This window comes from Enhydra lutris, unplaced genomic scaffold (genome assembly GCF_002288905.1).
Source record: "Enhydra lutris kenyoni isolate GAN:26980312 unplaced genomic scaffold, ASM228890v2 scaffoldscaffold58, whole genome shotgun sequence".
NCBI lineage: Eukaryota > Metazoa > Chordata > Mammalia > Carnivora > Mustelidae > Enhydra > Enhydra lutris.
Window position 1 is genome coordinate 16,827,457 of NW_019154142.1, and position 15,579 is coordinate 16,843,035.

The following is a 15,579-nucleotide window of genomic DNA, read 5'->3' on the forward strand; positions in this document are numbered from 1 at the left end:
GAAAAGAAAAGAAAGGAAAAGAAAAGAAATAAAGGAAAAGAAAAGAAAGGAAAAGAAGGAAAAGAAAAGAAAAGAAAAGAACAGAGCAGGACAGAACAGGCCAATATCCCTAATGAACAATGAGGCAAAACTCCTCAAAATATTAGCAAACCACATTCAATAATACATGAAAAGGATCATTCACCATTATCAGGTGAGATTCATTTCAGGGATGCAAGGATGGTTCAATATTTGTAAGTCAATAAACATGATACAGCGCATCAACAAAATGAAGGATATAAAGCATATGATCATCTCCATAGGTGCATTAAAAAGCATTTCACAAAATTCAAGATCTGTACGTGATAAAATTTCTCAACTAAGTGGATATAGAGGGAACATACCTCAACGTAATAAAGGCCATATATGACATATGCACAGATAACATCACACTAAATGATGAAAAACTGAGAACTTTTTCTCTAAGATCAAGAACAAGATAAGGATGTCCACTTACCTTTTATTCAAAATAGTACTAGTCACAGCAATTGGATGAAAAGAAATAAAAGGCATCCAAATTGGTAAGGAAGACATTAAACTGTCGCTATTTGTAGATGACATGATACTATACATGGCCCTAAAGATTCCACTAAAAAAACTATTGGATGTAATAAATGAATTCAGTAAATTTGCTGAATTGCTGAATTGCTGAATTGAATTGCTGAATAATACACAGAAATTGGGCTATATTTCTGCTCACTAATAACAAAGTCAGAGAAATTAAGAAAACAATTTCATTTATAATTGTGCCAAAATAAAATATCTAGGAATAAACTCAACCAAGGAGGTGAAATACCTGTACTTTTAGAACTATAAAACACTGAAGAAAGAAATTGAAGATGCCACAAACCAATGGAAAGATATTCTACACTTATGGACTGATAGAATTAATATTATAAAAATCTCCATATTTTCTTTGATCCCAAAGCAATCTATAAATTCAATGCAATCCTTATCAAAATACCAACACTATTTTTCACAGAACTAAAAGTTATAGTGAAAAGTTATATCTAAGTTATAGTGAAAAATAATGGAGTTCTAGCACTTTGCTGCCATAAATGGGAGCTTTGCAAAAGAACAAAAGACCTTCTCAGTAGAAGACACTTTCAGAAACAAAGACTTCAAGGTCTGTCATTTAATTTGAATATTCAGCACAACATTAAGGGATAGCTTTCTTCACTTGCTACCCACATGACACTGATTGATGACATCCTTTATTGTTGTGCCCTAAATGGTTTAAAGTGTTACTTTCACAGGTAAACATGTTCTAATCAGTTCAAGTACATTTTATTATTCAACTTCCAGAGAAAATGTTTTCAACATAAATGATACAAAATTTAATAAAACAATACCAATTAGATATTGTACTTAAGGAAAGTGCCTTTGAATGATACTTTTTTTTACCTTTTTTAAAAATTTTTTATAAACATATATTTTTATCCCCAGGGGTACAGGTCTGTGAATCGCCAGGTTTACACACTTCATAGCACTCACCATAGCACATACCCTCCCCAAAGTCCATAACCCCATCCCCCTTCTCCCAACCCCCTTCCCCCCAGCAACCCTCAGTTTGTTTTGTGAGATTAAGAGTCACTTATGGTTTGTCTCCCTCCCAATTCCATCTTGTTTCATTTATTCTTCTCCTACCCCCTTAACTGAATGATACATTTTTAAGAAAGCCTGGGAACTATGGTGATATACCTCACAGAAATGGATTAATGCAATGTTTTGTAAACTTGTAACACTTTGTAAATTTTGGAGCAAAAGCTTTAGTATCTAATTTATTTTTCTTTATGTTTATGTCATAAATGTTTTCTTTATATTTGTGTCAGGAAACAATTAGAAATCATGATTTCTCTGAGATCTTTTAAGTCTCCCATATATTCTAATTTCGTGGTAGCTTTTCTTTTTTTTCCCCCTAGCATGTATCATTGACTAGAAGCCTGAAGTACTCATATAAAAAAAATAAATATTGCTTGTAGACATGCAGATGATTTCAAATATTTCTGCACTTCACGGTGAATTGCTCATTCACCTGAGTGTTTAACAGTGTCAATGTGCTCAACATTATCATATTTAATTGAATAGTTCAACAAGATAATATGCCAGGGCACACACCATCCTGTGAAATCATTCAATGCATTATGCTCACTATAAATAAAACAACACTTAAATGTAATACAGGGGACTTAGAGGAAATTATACCAAAAAGGAGTAGAAGATAAGATATAGAGGGAATGTTGAGAGAAAAAAAGAAAGGTGGATGGATGTCTTAGAAGAGATTTCTGAAGACTGATAACACCAATTCTAAAACCTTATTTTATTGAATGACACTGAGTAAATAAAGAGAGAAAGAGAGAGAGAGAGACAGAATATGTTTGAATACTATGAACACAGCAAATAAGCACTCTTTCTAATGCTTTAACCTAGACCAAGGTTGGTATATAAACTTTCTGCAAAAGACCAGATAGCAACAATCACATGGCTTTGGGAGCCATATAAAAGCATCCATAGATAATACATAAACAAATGAGTGTCTCTGTTCCAGCAAAACTTGATATACAAAACAAATGTTTGGCCATAGTCAGTTCACAGCCTTATATCACTGATTCCTGATCTAAATAGTAATGTCAACTCACCCTTAAGCTTGGATGGTCTAAAATGTCATGGAAAACAGGTCTTTCATTTTATTAGGGATCCAGTGACATCATTAGAGGTCATTTTTTTCCTTCCATGGAGTGACTTGAAGCACATAGGACATCAGCTTCATGTAACTGCTTTCTGTTTACTATCACTTCTGGATGATTTCAAGACTGCCAATCTTTAGATATTTTGCATATTCTAATTTTATTGTCATGTCTAGATACTTCTTAACATTCATTGTAGGAAAGAAGCTTAAAGGTTCACCAATACAAATTTTATTTGTTCCTAGTACACTGAATACCTCTTCATCAAGTAAAGTATGTAAAAGTTTTAAAGGAAATGTTGAAAAAGAAAAAGCGGGAGGCATCATGTTGCCTGAATTCATGCTTTATTACAAAGCTGTGATCACCAAGTCAGTATGGTACTGGCACAAAAACCAGACATATAGACCAATGGAACAGAGTAGAGAGCCCAGATACAGACCCTCAACTCTATGGTCAAATAATCTTCGACAAAGCAGGAAAAAATATACAGTGGACAAAAGCCTCTTAAATAAATGGTGCTGGGAAAATTGAACAGCTATATACAGAAGAATGAAACTCGACCATTCTTTCACACCATACACAAAGATAAACTTGAAATGGATAAAAGACCTCAATTTGAGACAGGAATCCACTGAAATCCTAGAGGAGAACATAGGCAGTAAACTCTTTGACATCAGCCACAGCAACTTCTTTTAAAACGCATCTTCAGGGGCGCCTGGGTGGCTCAGTGGGTTAAAGCCTCTGCCTTCATCTTGGGTCATGATTCCAGGGTCCTGGGATCAAGCCCTGCATCAGGCTCTCTGCTCAGCAGGAGGCCTGCTTCTCTTCCTCTCTCTCTCTGCCTGCCTCTCTGCCTACTTGTGATCTCTGTCAAATAAATAAATAAAATCTTAAAAAAAAAAATCTCCAAAGGCAAGGGAAACAAAAGTGAAAATGAACTTTTGGAACTTTATCAAGATAAAAAGCTTCTGCACAGCAAAGGAAACAGTCAACAAAACAAAAGAGACAAGCCACTATATGGGAGAAGGTATTGCAAATGACACTACATACGAAGGGTGTCATATCATACCCAAGATCTGTAAAGAACTTCTGAAACTCAACACCCCAAAAACAGATAAGTCAAAAAATGGGCAGAAGACATGAACAGACACTTCTCCAAAGAAGACATGCAAATGGCTAGCAGACACATGAAAAAATGTTCATCGTCATTAGCCATCAGGGAGATTCAAATCAACACCACATTGAGATACCACCTTACACCAGTTAGAATGGCCAAAATTAACAAGGCAAGAAACAACAAATGTCGGAGAGGATGTGGAGAAAGGGGAACTCTCTTATACTGTTGGTGGCAATGGAAGCTGGTATAGCCACTTTGGAAAACTGTGTGAAGGTTCCTCAAAAAATTAAAAATAGAGCTACCCTATGATATGGCAATTGCACTACTGGGTATTTAACCCAAAGATATAGATATAATGAAAATAAGAGCCATACGCACTCCCATGTTCATAGCAGCAATGTCCATAATAGTCAAACTGTGGAAAGAGCTGAGATGCCTTTCAACAGATGAATGGATAAAGAAAATGTGGTCCATATATAAAATGGAATATTACTCAGCCATCAGAAATGATGAATGCCCAACTTTTGCATCAACATGGGTGGGACTGGAGGAGATTATGCTGAGTGAAATAAGTCAAGCAGAGAAAGTCAATTATCATATGGTTTCACTTACTTGTGGAACATGAGGTATAGCATGGAAGACATAAGGAGAAGGAAGGGAAAAATGAAGAGGGGAAACTGGAGAAGGAGATGAACCATGAGGGACTGTGGACTCCAAGAAACAAACTGATGGTTTTAGAGGGGAGGGGGTTGTGGAAATGAGTTTGCGTGGTCATGGATATTAAGGAGGGCACATATTGCATGGAGCACTGGGTATTACATATAAACAATGAATTCTGGAACCCTACATCAAAAACTGATGATGTACTGCATGGCGACTAACATAACATAATAAAAAAATGCAAATGAAAATTTCAAGTAATAAAAAAGTAACATAATGTGTCAGGTTTTCTCAGGATATGTTTTAAAATTTCAAGTTATGCAAATGTATCTTATTCCATTATTAAAATTACTAAGATAATATATTACAGAATGACATCAGGATTATCTTTCTCTGTTCTATTCATTCTTTGGATACCGATCAAGAACAATATTTCTAATATTGTCAAATTTCCTGACTTTTACTAGACTGTGAGTCATAATAACAGCATCTCCATGCTTCTGACTCCAGGGAACAAGATAGGTGCTCCTACAGAGGCTTCCCAAAGCTGCTCAAAGTTGGCAAAAGACCTGAGGGACCAGGTTTGTATTCCAAATTTTCACTGGCTAACTGTGTGATCTCAGATAGATTATTTTATATCTCTGAATTTAATTTTCCAGAGATGTAAAATGATGACAATAATGCCTAACACAGATGACTGTTCTGAAGGTTAAGTAAGAAAAGTAAGTATCTTCTTCCACAGTTGGAGTTGAATATATGTTAATTCCCTTTCCTTCTTTCCGTATTTTATTTTTTTTTTATTTATTTTTTTTTTTTAAAGATTTTATTTATTTATTTGTCAGAGAGCGAGAGGGAGAGAGAGCAAGCACAGGCAGACAGAATGGCAGGCAGAGGCAGAGGGAGAAGCAGGCTCCCCGATGAGCAAGGAGCCTGATGTGGGACTCGATCCCAGGACGCTGGGATCATGACCTGAGCCGAAGGCAGCTGCTTAACCAACTGAGCCACCCAGGCGTCCCTCCTTCTTTCCGTATTTTAAATGGGTGCTTCTTAGAGTGTAAAAAATCAGAAATAATTTTTAACCAGAGGGATCAAATTTTTGCTGTAATTAATCAGGGGGGCAATGGCCTAATTGGGAATTTACTTTGAAAAATGTGGTTAAAAATTATGGCTATAGATTTATCTTGTAGTTTATAAAATAAATTTAATTCTATAAATACAATGATTTGCTAATTCCTAGACCAAAAGGAAGGATTGTGTAAATGGAAAGGGAGGTATATAACTATTTTGGATAAAATATATCATAATATGATACAATATATACATGAAATCATTTCAAATTTTTAGCCCAAAGTATTATTTTTCAAAAGAAATCACAGAGGATTTAAAACAAAAAAGTCCCTCAAAATAGATAAATAATGGACAAAGGTTAAGAAAACAAAGAACCACATGCTGTTTAACAAATTATAGAATGCACCTCCATTTCAGATATTCTACACGCCCTATTTTGGCTTGTAACCAAATTTTCTTAATTGCAACAGTAAAATGTTAGATGGTATATTTGAAAAAGAAAAAAAATTTATAAATGTTAGGTAGAAATAGTTTGACTGTTGTCATTACATGTGAATTTTAAGAGCAGACATTTGGAACAATTTTATTGCTGAATTGTCTTTGTTTGGAAGATGATTAAAAAGGATTGGGAAAATATATGCAATGATGTCTCTGTAATTGTCCTTGGAAACTCACATTTGGCTATAGTGATATGAACCATGATTAACCTTAATAATATAATTACAAGTAACTAAAATATAACACACAGTTTTTTCAGAATAATTAATTTATACTTCATTATTTTAAAAAATGGGCTTTTTTGGACCTAATAGCAAGCATGCTATATTTCTTAATGGATTTTAAAAATTGGCATGATTGTTTAAAAGTAACAGGATAATAATTATAGAAGTTGAAAATATGAAGTTGAAAGTTATGGTATAGATATGAAGCATAGTAGTTATAGTTTTTGTTTAAGTCTTGGATTCATAACTTCACACATATGATTAAAAGTAATACAATGTATGTTCCATTCCCCTTGGACATATTCTTCTACATTTTTTTTCTTCTTAGTGCATGCAATAGCACATAAATTTTGACACATTCTGAATAGACCAAGGGACTACTTGCTGTCATAATGAATAGTTTGTTACCTAAAGTTAGAGTATTTTTTAGACATTAAATTAGTCCTCCCTTAATGAATTGGAAATTCAATTATAGTGAAATGAACAGGTTTGGTGACCCTTTCTAAGATTACATCTTGCATATAAATGTATCTGAATCATAAATGACTATCATTTTTCTAAACAAGTGAGTATATCAGGCAACTACTACCCACTTACTTAAGTTAAATTAGTACCACACAAGCATTTTCATAAAATATGTAAATGGAACAAAACCTCTAGTTTAAAATATAGATAAAATCAGTGGAAACCTATGCTTTTTAATATTTATAAACCATGTGATCATGAATCAAGTTGAACAAGATCTTACAAATATAAATGTATAACTTGCAGGAAGTATCTAAAAATTTTTTTAAAGTTCTTTTATTTATTTATTTGACAGAGATCACAAGTTGGCAGAGAGGCAGGCAGAGAGAGAGAAAGGGGGATGCAGGCTCCCCGCTGAGGAGAGCCGGAAGCAGGGCTCGATCCCAGGACCCTGGGATCATGACCTGAGCCAAAGGCAGGAGGCTTTAACCCACTGAGCCACCCAGGCACCCCTAGAAGTATCTAAAATTATACAAGGATTCTTATAGAGGCATTAAAATAATGTACCACAGTATATTATTTAAGAGGTCTCAAAATTTCAATAAAATTTTGGACTCTAAAAAGGAGGAAAATTTTTAGTTAATCATTATCATTGTCCAAGATTAAATCTGTTTTCTGATGAAAATTCATGTATACATATTACTGGGATAAGAATAAAAAATAGTATTATTTTTGCTACTTGGTAAAACGCAAGATAACCTTGAATTAGGAGATTCATAAATAAAATGTGAGGAGAATGTATCAGGAACTATCCTATGTTGAATATGGCCTAGATTGGAGATAAGCAAAGTTCAATGCTGTCTCAGAGTAGTTTTGGGGCTTAAATCAGATAGTTGAAATAGAGCTTCCAAGAAAAATATTTATAAAGGAAATTATTCAGCAGTCTATAAACAATTCAGACCACCATACTGAAATCATGTCCATCCAGTGCAAACCAGTTAGTTATGGCCAGCACCAAGAAGCCTGATCAAACCTGGCATTCCTCTGCCTGCTCAGTCCTGTGGATACAGCCCTTACCCGATTCCAACAGAAAACCTTCTGCGGCAAAAACAAACTTATCAATACAATATAAGTTATCAAATCAAAATACAATTCAGTATTCTATTCCAAGAATTTTTTGGGTTTAATTCCTCACTGTTGTTATAGAACACAGAACTGCATTATTGAACATTTTTTAATGCACTGTAGTTTATACATAAGAATGTTTTCTCTGTTGGGAACAAATGGTTATTTTTAATGTCAGAACTTTATTGTCCATTGATTATAGAGGTCTATATTCCTCAAGATTGCAGTCTCCATTATTCTATAAACAATCACTTTTTTTTTTTAACCCCTGTACCATTTAAAGAAATGGCTTAAAGTTCTTGGGATATTCTGAAAAACAAAAGTGAAAAAAATATAGGACACTTTAGTAGTAACTTATAATTGGAAACTATGCATACTGTAGCCTATTTTGAAATATAAGCTTTTTGAGGGTAGGACTATGTGCTTTAAATGATAGCATATATTTATATTTATATGAAACAAAAAGATGAGTAATTTTAATGTTTTTTGCTTATTTATATATATGAAATATAGGTATATAGTTTCATGTTTCTATCTGCCTACTTATTATGAATGTTGACTTTAGAACCAATACATTTCTGTGTCCAATAAGCACAGATGACACTTCGGTCTGTTTCACATCCCCATGGGCCTTATGATGGCTTTCTGCATGGCACATAATGGTCTCTGTGACATTCAGGCTTGGATGTCATCCAACTTTTTAAAGCTAAATGTAGACAAGACTAAATTATTACTCATAGGGTCTCCTCAACATCAATCTTTATATTTCTCTTTAGTTCTTCCCTCTGACATCTAGCATATCCTCCTCAATGTCTCAGGGCTCATAACACTGAACTGATTTTAGATTCTGAGCTTTGTTTTTGATGTCCATATTAATCAGGTTGCAAAGTCATCTTATTATCATCCTAGGAGCCCTTCTAGGATGTATCTCACTGAGTCTCCAAGGGATAGAAAAACCTTAGATGTGCTTCCATTATTTCTTGCCAGGATTACCGTAATTCATTATATTCTGGCCTACCTGTCACCTTTACTCTTAGCTGCATAAAGCTGGCGCAGACTCTGGTAATGTGTAAAGGCATACAAAACCTAAAATATCTGATCACATTACTTCAGTAAGGAGGAAATTCAGCTTGCCTCTAGGAAATCTGTGGACTGTGTTTAAGCCTTTATTCCATACAAACATGACGGGTTTCTGAACTATAGTCAAGTGACTTGCTATCACTAATTGCTATTTTTCCTTAGGAAAAGTGCCAAGCATTGAAAGTATTCGTTTCCAAAAGCAAGTTTACCACATAGAAAATATAATAGTTGTGATTCTGAAGGGATGAATAGTGAACATTTTTAAAATTGATTCCCATTTTTTATGAACTTGGGAGGAGAGCTTATTATATAAAAGAATCTTGTTAAAAATCACATATTATTTTGTAGTGCAAATAATCACTCCTATGTTTATTTATATTGTAAATTTAAATGTTAGTGTTAAGGTATTAGGTTTAATAAGGCAAGGAGCACCTGTATTGGTGCTGTAAAAAGAAACAATCACCTCTGTTTCATGATTCTGGGTCATGATAAAGTGCTGAAGTAAAGTTAGCAATGAAGGAACAAATTTATAAGGTTTTTTCTCATCTAGCCACTCAGCATTTCAAATGTGATCAACTTGTATACAGTATTTACATTTCTTCATTCTGAGACTTATTTCATCTTATTATTATCCTTCATCCATGGTACACCATTCCAATGTTGAAAGATCATTAGACATCTCTTTTTGTGACTTAAGGGCTTTACTTACTTTATTTTCTATGTCAAAGCTGACTTTGAAGGTTCTTGAATGTGATAAGAAGGTCTTCTTCCAAATCAAATCCATAACAGATATACAATATGAGAAGGCATAAGACATCCTATAATCTCTCCATGTCCATACTCCTTACCTATTTCTTATGTTCATAAATTCTATTGAAGGCATCTGCTATGGTAGACTTCCAATATTATATCAATATAGGCATGTTGTTATGCAACATTGTAATTAGTCTGTCAAAAACACTTCCCCAGGTAATAAATCTGAAAAATGGCAAAACTTCTCAGAATCATCACTTGTTTTAGGAACTGGAATATTAAAGGGAAACAAAAAGCAAATGCATATCCTCACTGATGTTCAGGATGGATGGTGAGGAGCCAGGGATGATGTTGAGGATAAGAAGAATTTTGAAACTAAAATCTTCCTTGAGATAAAAGATGTTGAGCTCTCCTTGAAAATCAGTGGTGACATATTATCTAAAATCACTACCTGTTATCCAATTTTTGGAATTGACTAAGTAGCAGGTAGGCAGCAATCTTGGAAAATTGACCCTTTATAAAATTGTATTTTATCAAAATAGGTAAAAACTTCTATAAGAGTAATAATCAGCAGTGTCCTCAAGTAATGGAAATTTTATCTTTCATAGTCTTAAAACCAGGATCAATCTCTCCTCTTATTAATAGCTCCCTTCTTCAATTAGTTCCCTTACAATCTCCAAAAAAAAAAAAATAACAAAATAGTAAAAGCAGAGGCTGCATCGTTCTTCATTATGAACTTTTTCTCCTCTATGATATCCTCCATCTTCCACAACATCCACACCGTGGGCAGCAAATTTTTCATGTTTCCAAATTTCAGTTGATCATAAATACTTTTTCCCCATTCTACATGTGTCAGAAACATACCTACTAAGATGTTTTGAAATTCCACACACTGAAAAGGATTCTGAGTAAAGGACTGAAAGCTTTCTTTTCCTAAGACATCAGGAAAAACTAGAAATCCTTATGTTGCAAATAAATTTATAATGTACATTCATTTCTTCATTTATTAATAAAGCACCATTTATTAATAGAATATTATAGATATTCTATGGAATATTATAGAATATTAATAGAGTATCTATAAGACAACCAGGTACATTTTTAAAGTGCCATCAAAGTAGAATTAACAAAAATAGGAGAAAAATTCTAACGTTTACCATGTTATTTATTTAAAATTGTCATCACGATAAAGATCAGATTTTTATTATACTTCAAACTTATTTTGTAGTTTCATATATTTTAAATAATATTTGGTGGAGCAGAGTCCCACCCTCTTATCAATGCTCAGGCCTCTGTAGTCTTTGTCTAGACTTGTAGACACCATGACAGGAAGTGGCATAATACTGTGAATCAGATAGATGAGGTCTGTGTCCTCAAGAACATTGGAAAAAAAAAATAAATAAAGACAATTACGATTGTGTTAAGTGCCATCAGATAATAATAGAAGATGAGGAACCTGTCTTAGATGCAGTGTTTACAAAGTCCTCTCTGAAAACAACATGCAAGCTGATAATGAATGGATGATAATAAACTTTTCTTACAGAGTGATGGACAATAGCACCCTGGAAGTTGTAGGAGCCACAGTCCAATGAAGGGAAGGGGCTTGAAATGATAAAGGAAAATAAATCAGAACAGTGTGGTCAAAGAATATTGACTGAATGAAGAAAGGGTCAAGATGAATTTGGAGAGGGAGGCAGAAGAACAAATGAGGATCCAGGAACTAAATAAATCTGAGATAAGTAGTTCCAATATTGTTGTAATAGAAATGGAAAGTATTGAAACAATTTAGCAGAAAAGCCAAAGTGACATGATCTATGATCTTAACAAATCATTCTGGCTGCTGAGGATAGATTTGAGAAATAACACAGATGAGAATCCTCAACTTCTAGTTTGAAAAATTGAGTGGATAATTGTTTCTTAAGAAACAATAAAACTTCTGAGATAGGGAGTCTGAAGGAGAAAGATAAATGAAATAAGTAACGAAATACAAGACTTTCTTTTAGACAAGTTGAGTTTGAGAAGTTTATGAAAAGATAGCAAGTATTAGATATTGAAGTCTGGAATTTAAAGATGCCAAAGCTTAAAATATAAATTTGGAAGTCTATACCATATACAGTATATTTAAAAGGAAAGGCTTAGAGGACATCATCTAGGAAAGAGATAGAGCTAGAGAAGAAAAAAATAATAGGGACCAACCCCAAGGTACTCTATTATGTTGTGGCCAGTAAAGGAGACTGATTACTAAAATAGAAGAGGCAAGGGAAATGAAGATTAAGTGATGAGTCTCAAGAAGGAAGAGTGGTCAAATGTTGTTCTATGCCTAATGAAAATAAGAGGTGAGAATTGTCAATTAGACTTGGTTAATGGACCATGGCTATCACTGGTATCAGAGAAAAGGCATGGTGGAGATAAAAATCAGCAGGAGGGTATGGTGTGAGATAGCAAACTGTGGATGAGAAAGTGGAGATTAACAGATTAATTTTAATCCCTACATTGTGGATGTGTTATTTCAAAACAAGACACATGTAAATAAAAAAAATAAGAACTAAATAGAAATGCTCCTATAAAATATTAAATAATGGCACAAAGCAGAGGGTGCCTCTTCCACACACCTGTGCTGCCCAGTTCTGTACAGTACTCTAGGTTGATTTTTAGGGGTTAAAAAATACAAGGGTACAAAGAGAATTTAAATTCATGGGATTTATTTTTCAGACAACAGCAGTTCTTCATTCAGTTGCCCATTTAAGGATGAATAAATAAACAAATAAAAAGCACCTATAAGCTACTTTTGCAAAAAAAAAAAAAAAATCCACAACAGAAAGAAGAAAATATAGTGTTATATATAGAGATGAAGAATATATTACCAAATAACACAAAATTGTACATGATAAACTTTGGGCAATCTTAAAAAATGAAGATGTTTTAAAAAGATAAAAGAAAACAGACTGAATAAAAACTAAGTTGGAGTATCTAAGAAAATACTTTTAAGGAAAGAAATCATGTCATCATAACATTTAAATATTATAAACAGTCAAATGAAGAATCAATGATGCTGAAAACTAAGACTATGATGTGGAGAACAATCTCCATGATGTAGAGAAAAGCACAGGCAAATATAAATTGGCAAAACCAATCAGAAAGGAGAGTATACAATTAAATCCAACAAATACTGAATTTGTGTATCTGAAGAGGAGAATGAAAAGAAAAATATGCTCTACTGCCTAACAAGAGCAAGGATGTTTACAAGTATGGGTTTTTCCAATTATGTAATCATGCCTTCATCTAAGGTTCTTTCCACAGATGTGCTTGTAGCTTCAGGTGACAAAAGAATACTGAATGTGGCTGGATTTAGGTAGCAAGAATCGGCTGCAGTTTTATAGTTCAGGAAAGAGGTATTTGAAAAGCAAGTAATTTCTCCTTTTTTCATTTTCTTAATGGAAAGATAGAAATAATTAAAATTTAAAATTCCAAATTAAAACATAATTGAGCAGGTAACTACACTGCCCTATCTTGTCTTTATTGATTATTAATATTTATTGTTGCTTACATCTAAATTTAAGATGAAGTGGTCTAAAACTGGAAGTGCTAATAGCAGTTATAAGAATATTATGGAAGAGGTAAATAGTAGACTTATTTAGTTGGATACTAACTAAAGATGACAACCACATCAAGACCTTCAGAGAAGTCTTGCAGTACTTTTTTCACCATTAATAGTGGCTGAGAGGAAAAAATAGTGGTTGTTTATATATATATATATATATATATATATATATGCTATATATATGTAGTGCAATATATATATATATATTTGTGTGGCTATATTTATAATATAACCATGTAAATTCCTCCTATTTAGATAGGCAAACTAGGCTATACGCTATTAAATTTGCAAACCTGTTTGAAATGGATAATTTTTTAGAGACTATAAATCATCAAATTTGACTCAAGAAAAACTAGATAAACCAATAATGATAGAAGAAACCAAGAAAGTTGTTAATCATATCTCAGAAATATATTGGCAAATATTATTATAATTCTTCTAAATCTATTAAGGAGACACTCCTGAGTGGCTCACCTGATTAAAGAGTTAAGTGGCTGACTCTTGGTTTGGGCTCAGGTCACGATCTCCTGGTGGTGAGATAGAGTCCAGAAGGGGCTCTGCAATCAATGGGAAGTCTAATGATTCTCTCTCCCTCTCTCTCTCTGCACCCCTCCCCACACTCATGTGCTTGCTCACTCACTCTCTCAAATAAATAAATAAATCTTTAAAAAAATCTATGAAATCTATGAAATAAAGCTTTCTAATTACTTATGAAGATTTTATATATCCAATATCAAAGCTTTATAAAAATAACAAAACAAATGATATAGAAAGTGTATTTTTTAATATTAGAGTCAAATTTCTTAAAAATCATTAGCATATAAATTTAATTTATTAAAGTATAATCCAAAATAAGTAAAAAAAAATTTCAGTAATTCAAAGACTGTTTATTCATTCCTCAATAGGTCAGAGAATAAACTATAAGGCCAATTCAAAAAAAGATCTAGTACAGGCTAAAATTCAAGATTCATGCTGGAATTAAAAAAATATTATTTAAAAAGCAATATAAATTGGCATTATGCTAAATCCATCATAACCAAAAATAAGAAAAAATTATCTTTTCATATTACCTTACAAAAAGATACCAATGCAACTCAAGATGAACATAAAGGCAACAATAAAAGACCCACCCACACACTGGAAACAAGAAGGACGAATGATCATCATTAACAAATAATATTTTTGTTCATCTAAAAAAACAAAGAAAGAGAAAAAACTTAAAAGAATTAGAGTTCTTTATGGTAGTAAAACTAATATTTGAAAAATAATTATTTTCTTATTTGCCAATCTATGTCAAATATAAAATGTAATATGAAAATAATAATTCACATTGTCCAAAATACATAAAGATATCAAATTTCTCAAAATAAATGTAATAAGAAGTCTATAGAAATCTGTAGAGAAATCGCATTAAATTAACTTAGGGACATACACAGTATGAATGGAAATATAAAGTTCTGTTTTTAAAGCGACAGATTTATTAGCATTGGGTCTTATATGCAACTGATGAGCTACTGAACTCAACATCTGAAACTAATGATGTACTCTATGTTGGCTAACTGAATTTAAATAAAAAAACACTTCTCTCCTCATGAAAGCAAACAAACAAATAAACAAACAAACAGGCAGGGTTGTCAACTTTCCAAATTGGAAATTTTAATCCAAATTTCAATAGATTTTTTGTGAGGAAACGAAAAGAAATGTGTCCAGTGTTTTATGAAAAATAAATTGGATAAGCAAAGACTGAGAAAAACCCTAAATTTACCCTAGTATGTATTAAAATATAGAGAAATGTAACAATTTAATATAGCAATGTTTATGAAAAAATAAACAAAGCAATAGAATAGAAAATAAAATTCAATAAAAAACTAGAATAATCCCCTTAATATTTAATATCAAAGCAAATCAATATATCAATATCAATACTCAAAATCTTAGGAAAATGATATATTTTTAGAAACTGTACTATAATTTGGGAAAAAAACTGTAAAGTAAATTCACCTTTGTTTCACAATTTTGATAGAGGTTTTAATATAGTATTTTAGCCTTAAAATTCCACTTTTAAGAATTTAAGAATCAAAACACATTATAAGTTAAAAATATATTTATCTTAGTGTTATCAGTAAAAAATGGAATTAAAATACACATACTGATAAAAATACATTATTGTACATAAAATACTGACAATAGTTAACATGATTTTATACATTTATACAGTGCACATTAAACCAAAAAGGCACGTTTAAAAAAAGACGTGATTTT